The sequence below is a fragment of the Lactuca virosa genome, chromosome 7, assembly GCF_052849685.1.
Source record: "Lactuca virosa cultivar CGN04683 chromosome 7, Lactuca_virosa_CGN04683_v6, whole genome shotgun sequence".
NCBI classification, from domain to species: domain Eukaryota; kingdom Viridiplantae; phylum Streptophyta; class Magnoliopsida; order Asterales; family Asteraceae; genus Lactuca; species Lactuca virosa.
Genome location: NC_136432.1, coordinates 54,347,172 through 54,358,405, shown reverse-complemented (window position 1 = coordinate 54,358,405; position 11,234 = coordinate 54,347,172).

The following is an 11,234-nucleotide window of genomic DNA, read 5'->3' as shown; positions in this document are numbered from 1 at the left end:
TAAGCTCTATATGGGGTCTAATGCATAAAAGCTTTTTTCTAGCTTGATAAATCTTGGATCTTTGGACTCAAGGGACCTCCTTCAGTCCAAATTTTATGTTTCATCCTCCAAATTGAAGCTAGCACAGAGAAACACTTGATCCACAAGCCTCTTCTCGTTCCAAGGCTTGATGCTCTTCACTCCTCTTCCAAATGTTCACTAAAACACCCAAGGTTAGCCTCTCTCTCTCTCTCTCTCACACAAATGGATACACGCGATTAGGGTTTCTCACAGAGGGTTGGGATGATAAGGGAGGCGGAAATGAGGGATTAAGGTCCTTTAAATAAGAAACAAACCCTGAAAATTAGGGTTTTCTCACTTAACTCCTACTCGTCGATTCAGGGTCCTCCGACTCGTCGAGTAGACTCTAAAATCCGGCGGCCATCACACTCTGTACTCGCCGAGTTGGTGCTCCCAACTCGTCGAGTTCCCCTGTCAAAATGAATGAAAATAATTAAGTAATATACCTAGGACTCGGGATGTTACATCCAAACTCCTTGACTTTCTCATCGAAACAAAGATTCCATCTGCGAGATGCTTGTTTCAATCCATAAATGGATTTCTCAAGGTTACACTCTATTAGGGTAATTTGCATCGACAAAACCCTCTGGCTGACTCATGTAAACATCTTCAGCCAACTTCCCATTAAGGAAAGCGGTTTTGACATCCATTTTCCATATTTCATAATCATGAAATGCAGCTATGGCTAGCATAACCCTTATAGATTTAATCTTCACTACTGGTGAGAAGGTCTCATCATAGTCAACTCCAGGAGTTTGAGTAAAGCCCTTCGCAACCAATCGCGCCTTATATGTTTGTACTTTCCTATCCATGTCGGTCTTCTTCTTGAAGATCCATTTGCACCCAACTGTCTTACGACCTGGTACATTGTCAACCAAGTTCCAAACTTGATTGTCATACATGGACTGAATCTCGCTGTCCATAGCCTCTTTCCATTTTGCAGACTCGGGGCTTGCCATGGCTTCCTTGTAGTTGTTAGGTTCATCCAAATTTACCAGTGTGCTATCACTGATAAATGTATCACCATCTGTAGTGGTATGGCAACCATATAACACAGGTGGAACACTAACTCTACTGGAACGCCTTAGAGGTAAGGACTCGTCAACTGGTTCAACATGAGTTTCCTCCTCAGGTTGAGCACTAGTGTTTGAGGTTCCTTCATCACTTAACTCTTGAAGCTCTTCAAGGTCAATTTGCCTCCCACTGTCCTCTTGGAATACGAGTTCTCTCTCTCGGAAAACCCCTCTCCTCGCAACGACGACAACATTGTCACTCGGTCTGTAGAAGAGATATCCAAAAGACTTCTATGGGTAGCCGATGAAAATACAACGCTCACTACAAGGTTCGAGCTTGTCGTGAGTCTCACGCCTCACGAAAGCCTTGCAACCCCAAACCTTGATGTGTGCTAACGAGGGAACCTTCCCTATCCACATCTCGTGAGGTGTTTTGGCAACCTTCTTATTAGGGACTAGATTAAGGATATGGGCGGCAGTCTCTAAGGCATACCTCAAGAATGAGATAGGTAACGAAGCTCGACTTATCATGGAACGAACCATGTACAACAAGGTTCGATTGTGCTTCTCAGCCACACCATTAAGTTGTGGTGTCCTGGGTGGTGTCAATTGTGAAATAATTCCATATTTATCTTCCTGACCAATTGATTCTCCACTTCTTGTTTAAACTCTTTCAACTTTTCAATGGTTTCTGACTTGTGCTTGATTAAGTAGATATAGCCATATCTGCTGTAATCATTAGTAAAAGTCACATAGAAGCGGTTAGCATCCCTTGTGGCGGATCTGAAGGGTCCACACACATCGGTGTGTATGAGATCCAACAAACCCTCACCCCTCTCACAAGTAGCAGTGAAGGGTGACTTGGTCATCTTTCCAAGCAAACAAGATTCGCAAGTGTCATCCGACTTTAAGTCGAATGACTCCAACACACCAGCCTTTTAGAGTTGGCCTATGCGCTTCTTGTTGACATGTCCGAGACGACAATGCCACAAGCATGCCTTGTCCAAATTATTGGACGAATCAATATGCAATACATTATTTCCTAAGTTGTCTACAACCATCACAATTTCATATACACCATTACAAGGCAATGCTTTAAAATAAAATACACCATTATAAAAAGCATTAATAGAACCAATTTCATTAGCAAATGAAAATCTAAAACCTTGTTTGTACAAACCATGAAAGGAAATAATGTTTCTCGCCATATCGGACGAGTAGCAACAATTATTCAAATCTAATTAAGAAATAAAGAATAAACTCCAATCTTGGTGACAGTCGACATTTTCCTATTCCCCATGATCAAGTTCATCTTCCCGTGCTCCACATCTCTACTTCCTTTTAGTCCCTGCATATCAGAACAAATGGGAATACCACAACCTGTGTCAAGGACCCAAGAATTAGCATGTGATGAGTTATTAGACAAAATAGTGTAAATACCTGCATGGGTGGGCTTTATCTTCCCATCCTTGACATCTTGCAAGTATTTGGGGCAGCTTTGCTTCCAGTGCCCTTTATCATGATAGTAGAAGCACTCTGCTTCTTTTGAATTGGTAGAGGGATTAACAGAACCAGCTTTGGTCCCACTAGAAGAGGATTCATCATGAGACTTTCCCTTGCGGCTCTTAGAAGGAGCCTTCCTCTTCTTCCCTTTCCCATGTCCAATTGCCAGGACTGGGGCAGCAGCAGTAGGAGTAGGAGTAGATACAACAGTTTTTCCTTTTAGACTACTTTCAGCAGTTCTCAAAAGGCCTTGAAGCTTGCTAAGAGTGAACTCCTCCTTGTTCATATGATAAGTCATACGAAACTGATCATAACAAGGAGGCAAAGAGTGTAGGATAATATCAATGGCCAACTCTTCATCAAAGTTAACATTCAACTTCAGCAAGCGGTCCACAAACCTTTGCATTTTCTACAAGTGGGCCGTGATGGACTCTCCATCCTTCATTTTTGTTTTTATCATGGAGGCGATGATTTCATACCTTTCCTGACGAGCACTTTGATGGTATCTTTCCATCAAGATTTGGTGCATCTCGAAAGGGTAGTAGTCCTGATAGGATTTTTGAAGTTCAGCTGTAATAGTGGCGAACATGATACAAGACACCTTTGTGGTGTCCTTCTCATGAGTCCTATATTCGGCAACCTCTTCAGGAGTAGCAATGGTTTCATCAATCTCCTTAAGCTCTTTATCGAGGACATATTCCTTGTCCTCGTAGCGAGTGACCATCCTAATGTTCCGAATCCAATCATTGAAGTTCGAACCATCAAAGATGACCCTCCCACACAAGTTCATGAGGGAGAAAGAGCCAGAAGGGTTTGAGCCAGAAGCGGTGTTGGAAGACATCTGAAAAAGAAAGACAAAGTTTTAGATTAGATAAGAATCCTTAATATAACACCCAAATGAAATATTAAGGCTAGGACCTAACACAATATTTTATAATTCGGAAGAGGGATGCCGTAATCTAGTTGCAAAATATTTGAAGGTAGGTAAATAACGATTCACCAATTTCCACCATGAAAAAACAAAATTGATTATTAAGTTTTAAATTGGATTGAAATTCCTAGATTCTTTTGAGATTCATTGAACTTTTCAATGGCATGTTTAAATCTTGATTATGCCCTTCAAGTTTGTGACAGGGATACCGAGGATCAAAAACAAGGTGTGAATAACCATGCAAATGTGCTTGGTATACTCGATGTCATTTATCACCTAATCAATGTGCCGGTTAACCACACACACTCCATTGATCTATGACAAACATCAAGCTACCCTTTGCCACCCTTGTTAGTCCAAGTTAGTATGTCGGTTTACCACACACGCTCCACTAACGACTTGGCAAGGTGCAAAGTGCAATTTCATGGAATAGCATCATTTTCACATTTTACCTAAAGTAACTAAGATTGGGAATTTAATAAAACATTTAGTTACTTTATAATTATCATTATACTTTTAACAAGAATTAATGTCCTATCCTACCCGTTCGGCTAACGACCCTCCACCAGTCAAGGAAGCGGTGGGTGAAAGTGGACACCGATTAAACCGCCATTTTATAGGCAGTAACCTTATACTCTATTATAGACCGGCTTCGTGAATGAGGCCTACTAATGATAAGAATGACTTGTCTTTTACATATATATAAGTATTAACTTTTAATATTATAATAATATAAGGGTTGAATTTTAAACTTTTAAAATCCTAGGGTTTGGAATTAAATGTTTCATGAATGAGACTTTACAAATTCCAAAACTTGAGGGAAAGTTTTGAAACTCTTCAAAACTCTTGGTTTCCATCACTTATGAGTTAATGCATTTTTTATGAATGAGAATTTTCATTTTCCATAACCTGAGGACAAGTTATGGAGTTCTTTAAAAGCATTTAGATCAATTTTTTTTAACCAATACAATTATTATGTAATTTTGTCATTTATCTAATCTAACTCATAACGCAAGGCAATTCATATCCAATAATACAAATAATCAACTTATTATCTTAAAACTTGACAATTGTCCTTTAATTGGATGAGGATAATCATTACCATATCAGAAAACATGAATTTTACGATACAAAACAGTTTGTGGTAATGATCCTAATCCAATTCTGGCCAAAAAGCTCGAGAATCTGCTTGCAGAAGATACTACTCGTCGAGTGCATGAACTGGACTCGTCGAGTTGCCAATCTGTGAGTGAACTCGTCGAGTCAGATCATTGGACTCGTTGAGTTCATCAGTCAGAGGCCAGAAATGTGACTTTTTCAGCTTTGAAAATTAACCAAGCATCAATATAACAGAAAACAATCCTAGGCTCTGATACCACTGATGGGTTTTGAGCACTATAACAACCTTATGGTGCACATGCAACCCTAATGCTTTGGATTTAAGTTTTCTCTAATTATACATGCAATATTGTTTCCAAAGCATGAAGCCTAAACTAGCATACAAAATTAGGTATATGAATCATAAAACTAGTTAGAAGAATATCTCTTGTTGTAGCTTGTTGTATTTGGCCTTTAAGAACATAGCATCTCAAGTGTGATGCCTCAAATGGTTCAGAAAGCACCACCAACAGTTGGAGAACTTGAGAGAAGACTTGGAGGCACTCAAAATCGACTATAGTATCTCTAAGATTACTAGTCTGTGTCCCAATTTTAGGCCAAGGGGTTACATATATAGTGTAGAATTCCAAGGGTTATGTGTAAACCCTAATTCTTACACTTGGGCTTGTAATGGACTAACACTTCATGGATCCTTTCATAAGCTTAGCGCATCACTAGCCAACCATGGATTATTAGCCCAACTTATATGTATCATTGATTTACACAATCAGCCCCTCTATATTTAATTAGAGTCTTTTGATCACTAAATTAATTCCATATTAATTCTTGATCAATACTAATAATAATAATAAACCTCTTTCTTAAATATCCATCCTATCAGATTGTTCTGGTGAATACAACCCAAAATGGACCATGCTACTCTCGGGTCAATTACATACCAATTATAGTTATGGGCTTAGACACCTAATCCAACATTTTCTTCTTAATATCCTTCTCCAGCCTTTGGATTTGTTTTTCATGACGCACATGAGTTTGTTTGATCAATTTGTTGGTTGCACTGATCATGTCGTCGTGAATCTTGAGCATCGTATTGGTGGTGGATGTAACGCCCGTAGATCCGGGCTAGTCAATTTAGAGGCAATGAGTGTCGAAAACGAATTTTCGGCAAAAAATTATTTATAATAAATAATCTTAACCAAGTTGTAGAATATTTCTCAAGGTTTCCGTACATATAAAGAACTCCGAAATCCGAGTTATAACGAAGAAGTTATGGCCCGTCGAAGTTTTACGTCAAAACCGGCACGACACCAGGAGACGTAAATAGTGAATTTATGATAGAAGAATTTTTAGCCTTAGTGATCTAAACAAAAGTTTTAGTATATGTTATACCGAGAACATACAAAAAAAGAACGCCCAAATCTAACTTCGTATGAAGAAGTTATGAATTTTCTAAGATTTGGCTTAGTAGTGCACAGCCCGAAACTCGAATTTTAGATCGAGCGGTTTTTGGCCTACGCGACCTAAATGAGAATTGAAGATCTCATTAATAGGAACTCAAAGGTAAAAAGACAGACAAAAACAGAGTCCGTATGTAGAAGTTATGAATTTTGCGCGGACATTTAACAGTATAATCTCCTCGTACTGTTAAATTTAAGATCGGCCGAGAATTAGCCGAAGGAGTCAAAATGAAAGTTGTAGATCTTATTTTTACCTACGCGTGGATATAAAGAACGTCAAAAACGAAGGTCGTATGTGAAAGTTATGGATTTTAGAAGTCGGAAGTGTGCTGTGCGAAAATGGGTGATGTGGCACAATCTTGGCCATTGCTTTCTCCCCAAGTCTTGCCACTAGATGGTGACATGTGGCACCAAGTTCAGCCATTTTTCACCCTATAAATAGAACCTCTCCCAGCCTTATTTTCTTCACACCTTTCTTCTCTTTACTCTCTCTCTCTAGAACCTCTCTCTAGCCCCGAAACCCCCGAAAAGCCTAGGGAACCTCCCTAGCATGAGACGGAAGCCCCGGAGTGCTCGACGGCTCCGATAAGAAGAGCTTTTCGGTTCGGGAACGCTGCTCCAAGCAAAGCCCGGTTTTCTATAAAACCCGCTGTAAGTGAGCTACGCCTACGCTATTTTTAATATAGCTTTTATTTAATTATAGTAACGTCATTAGGAACTTATAATAAGTACTTGGGCTATTATTATGGGTTATATAAGTATTGTTTAACGCTTATATAATAATAATAATAGCTAGACTATTAATTAGTCTCGGCGAATAATAGACTAAACTCTAGTGGTAATAATACTAGGTTTCGTCGAAGGAAATTATTTTTTTTAAGAAGCGAAGCGCTGTCTGAGTTCGGAATCACCACCTTTTCAAGTGAGTGCATGATCCCTTTCATCTTACACATAGATATGAAGTATTTTATATTAACTACGTGTTATGCGTGCATATTATCTGTATACTTGCTATCTATGCTGGATGAACGATTTATACAAGTTTTATATGATTTAAACTGTATATGTATTTATATCTACGTAATATGTTGGGTAAAACATGGGTAGATGAAATATGAGTTGGATGATGAGTTGAGAGGTGATATAGACCATGAGGTAAGGGTGAGAGGTGGACGATGTGAGAAGCCTTGTTCCCAAATGTTGGCCCCGTCATCTAGCAGAGTATGGATGACAACCACGGACTATTCTAGACAGTCCAGTGGAACACTAGCAGGCTCGCAACCTGTAGGTGTTGTGAACGATGTGTTCACCGGTGTACTCTAAAAACCCATTGACATGTATTGCGAGTGGACTCTCGAAAACGATACTGTCAATAAACGAGATAACCCTAGCAGCTGTGCTCGAAGGACAATACTGGCAGTTGCGCCTCACATAGAATGTCACAATTCTGGCAGCTGCGCCTAAGTGATAGAACTAGCAGCTGTGCTTGACGGCTGTGTCATTGACAACGATGGACTTCATACCTATTCCTTAGGATAATCCTTATGAATGAATGAGTGAGAAATAGCTGATTCTTAGGGTAGATCCTTAAGAGTAAAGAAGATAATGGGGATGGGTAATTGGGTTAAGTGTTTGATGATTAAACATAATAATTATATTATTGTGGGTTGAAAACCCTATGTACTCACCAGGTTTCCCAACCTGACCCACTCAGTTTATTTGTATCACAGGTGTCAATATGAAGCTACTTTACACTGAGAGATTTAAAAGAGATGTAGATCACTAGTGTAAATGAATGTAAGTTCTATTTATGATTATGTTTATGTATTGACGATGACATCCCAAATGTTTTAAAATGAATAAAAATACATTTATTCGAAAATGCTTTGATAATGTATTTATCATGTTTTACTGGGAACTAATTCCGCAACATTTTTATTAAAAGAAGTACTCTGATTTTTATAAAACATAAACAAAATCGGTCTTTTCTGGCCGTGAAAATGGGGATGTCACAGTGGAAATGTAGTGATCAAGGCTATCATTGTACTTCTGTTTGACTTCCTCCAAGGTATGCTTGAATCAGAGAGAGATAAGCTGATCAAGTTGATTTGCTCTTTCGAATTCCAAGGGGCTAGCTTCTTTGATCTCGGAAAGAGATTTAAGAATAACGTCAAGTTTGGAGTGAAGGCTGGTGGCATTCTGATTAAGCTTTGCATCGAGTTGAGCTACAGTTTTGTCAAGAGAATTGACTTTGGAGACAGCACATGCTATATTGTCTTGGAGTTCTAGCATATTTTTCTTTCGTCCAAGGATGATGTTTTTCGTTTCACCATATTTTGTCCAAGGATCTTGTGTTCGAGGTAGAACTCTTAGACTTATCATCGTTATTATCACCATCTTTGACATCATGTAGTTCAGAAGTAGAGGGATTTGTCTCGGTTTTTTTGCCTTGATTGGGATTCATTTCAGCTTCATTTCCTTGAATTTCTTGAACATTGGCATCAATTTGTATCTCTTCCTGTTGTTGTTCCGAGGAGGATCAGGAAAGCCCAATATCATAAACCGGCTTGGAAGAGGATGGTTTTTGCAAAGTATTGAAAGCTGAAAATATTGGAAGAGCACCAACCGAAGCACTATCATCATCAAACATGAATTCAGTGGAATGTTCTTCATCAGAAGGAGGCTTTAAAGCTTCTTCATACGAAGACTTCGGAGGAGGATCATCCAAAATGATTGTTGAATTGCGAACTTCTCATGTAGCTGCCGTTTGGGCTTGATTGGAAGTGATAAACTCTTGATCTATTTCTTCATCAGTTGAAGTGGTGAATGGCAGATTGCTTTGGATAGAACTTCGACACATGGAGATAAGAGTGTAATCCACTTGAGCTCATGTTAGCTTCGGATGACGAGTATGTGCCCTGTCAACAAAATCATTCCATTGTTCATCAGCAGTACCTGATCGTCCTTTACCTGAACTAGGTATCAGACTAGTTGAGGCTCTGGAAGTCGGAAGGACAACTCCGGCTTCCGAAAGCTTGGAATCCGAGGAAGGGGCCATAGATTGTGCAAGTGTAGAAGAAAAATGAATGTTCAAAGAGACATGTGGGTGTGTTCCAGGGGATTCAAGGAACTATGTTCAACACCTGCACCATCTTTTTGGCAAGATAAGGTTGGATTAAGTGTTGACTCCTCGTGCATGTGTGCTTGTGTTTTTGAAACTCCAAAGGGTACTGCGGAAGAGTGGAACGGAGGGGTTAACGGATGTCCATAGTCAGACAGAATGTCAATATGTGATTCCTTTTGAGAAGAACCATTGACGTTGGTTCTCTTTTTTGCTGGAGGTTTTGAGGGTGATGTTTTTCGTTTCACCATATTTTTCTTTCGTCCACCAGTGGAAACTGGTTTGTTCACATCCAAGGGCTACTCATCCGAGACCGAGGAAGATTGTGTTGGGTTATGTCTCTAAATCGTATTTAAGAAAAATAGAGTCGGATGGAAGTGTTGATAACATGTGTTGTGGCAAACGACGAATAGGTCCGAAGGAAGTTTGATTCAGAAGCCTATAAGTTGTAATGACTTTGAAAGAAAGATATACCTCTTTAGGATCGGAGTTGATGGATATGGATTCTCTTCATTGTTCATAGAGTTGTTGGAGTGTCAGAGCCCGAAATCTCGGACTCGATATCTCATTCAGCTTCCTCTTGATGCCAAGCTTCCGAAAGTCTTGCCACAGTACCTCTGTCAAATCGACGGCGTTGCTTCGTCCGGAGTAGATGTTGTACACAACATACAGTCATTCCTTGCTCATTATGTCAGTTCCACCATGGTTCCCTGATAATCCTATAAGGATTAGATGCATCAACACAGTCCATAGACCGGGAACAATTGATTACTTGAACTCCTTGGCTTTGTATTCACCGTTGTACCCAATTTCAGTAAAAAAGGACTGAAATTCTTCAGAAGTAGGTTCTTGAACTTGAAAACCCTTGGAGTTTTCTGGGATACCAATAGCTTTTAGAAACATCTTCTTATGCACAGGAACGATCTTGTCACCAGTGATTTTATTTTCAAGAACTCCATCCTCGATCTTGATTCTTTCAAATGTTGTGTGAAGTATGCGTAATGGAAGTTTAGGGTTTGGAGTTTTGGTATGTGGAGCAGCAATGGGGTAATGTGAGATGAACTCGATCATCACTCGAATAGATTCATCGTAATCCATAGGGTCGAATGAGAAAAGTTTGGTCGTCTTTCTGAGAATTGGTTCAATGGATGATGAGGATGCAGAACCCTTGGAAGATTTCTTCTTAGTTGCAGGTTTGGGAATTTTTGGAACAATTTGAGAGGATGCCATTATTGATGGTTTGAAGGCTTGAAGAACAAGATGCATAGAGGGTTTTCAGGAAGAAGATGGATAAAGCGTAAAGTGGGAACAATTGGCATTTGAAAACCTTTCATAGGTTGGATATTTCGGGTTGGGTTAAAAGAAAAGCAATGATGATACCCGAAAGTGGAATATCGCAATTAATGTGTTGCAAAATTAACATCCTCAAAAACAGTAAATGCGAAAGATGGAACGTCCAACAGTGCCAAAGAAGAAAACCATTGTTTCAGTTATAGAGTTGACGTGCACTTTATCAAAACGTGTGCCAAAGCACGTTTATTGAGTATTAAAGGATAATCATTAAAAAAAAATTACTGTTAATAAGAAAATGTTTTGTAATTAAAAAAAACTTTAATGAAAACCTTTGAACTTCTTTTTACAACTGAGGATCTCGGAACAAGTAGATTCCGAGAAGAGATGTCATAAGATACTTTGGAAAGAATATGAACACATCATTAATACATGATATAGAGTTCAAGATGGCACAATCTTAGACTGAATATCAGATGTAAAATGCATGAAGATCTTAGAGGACAATTTTCAACATATTTAGATTCCTAGACATGAAGGATCAAAGTTCGGACAAAGATAAGAGATGAATGCACATTACCGTTTCAAATTTGAATTCTGAGGTGAAATTCACAACATTTGATTTTGAAATTAACTCTGAGGTGAGATCAATGCAAAAACAACAATGTAACTATATTGGTTAGGAGCTTTGGAAGATGAGGAAAGTTGTACAACTTAAAACTAGAAGAAGAGGTTAGACA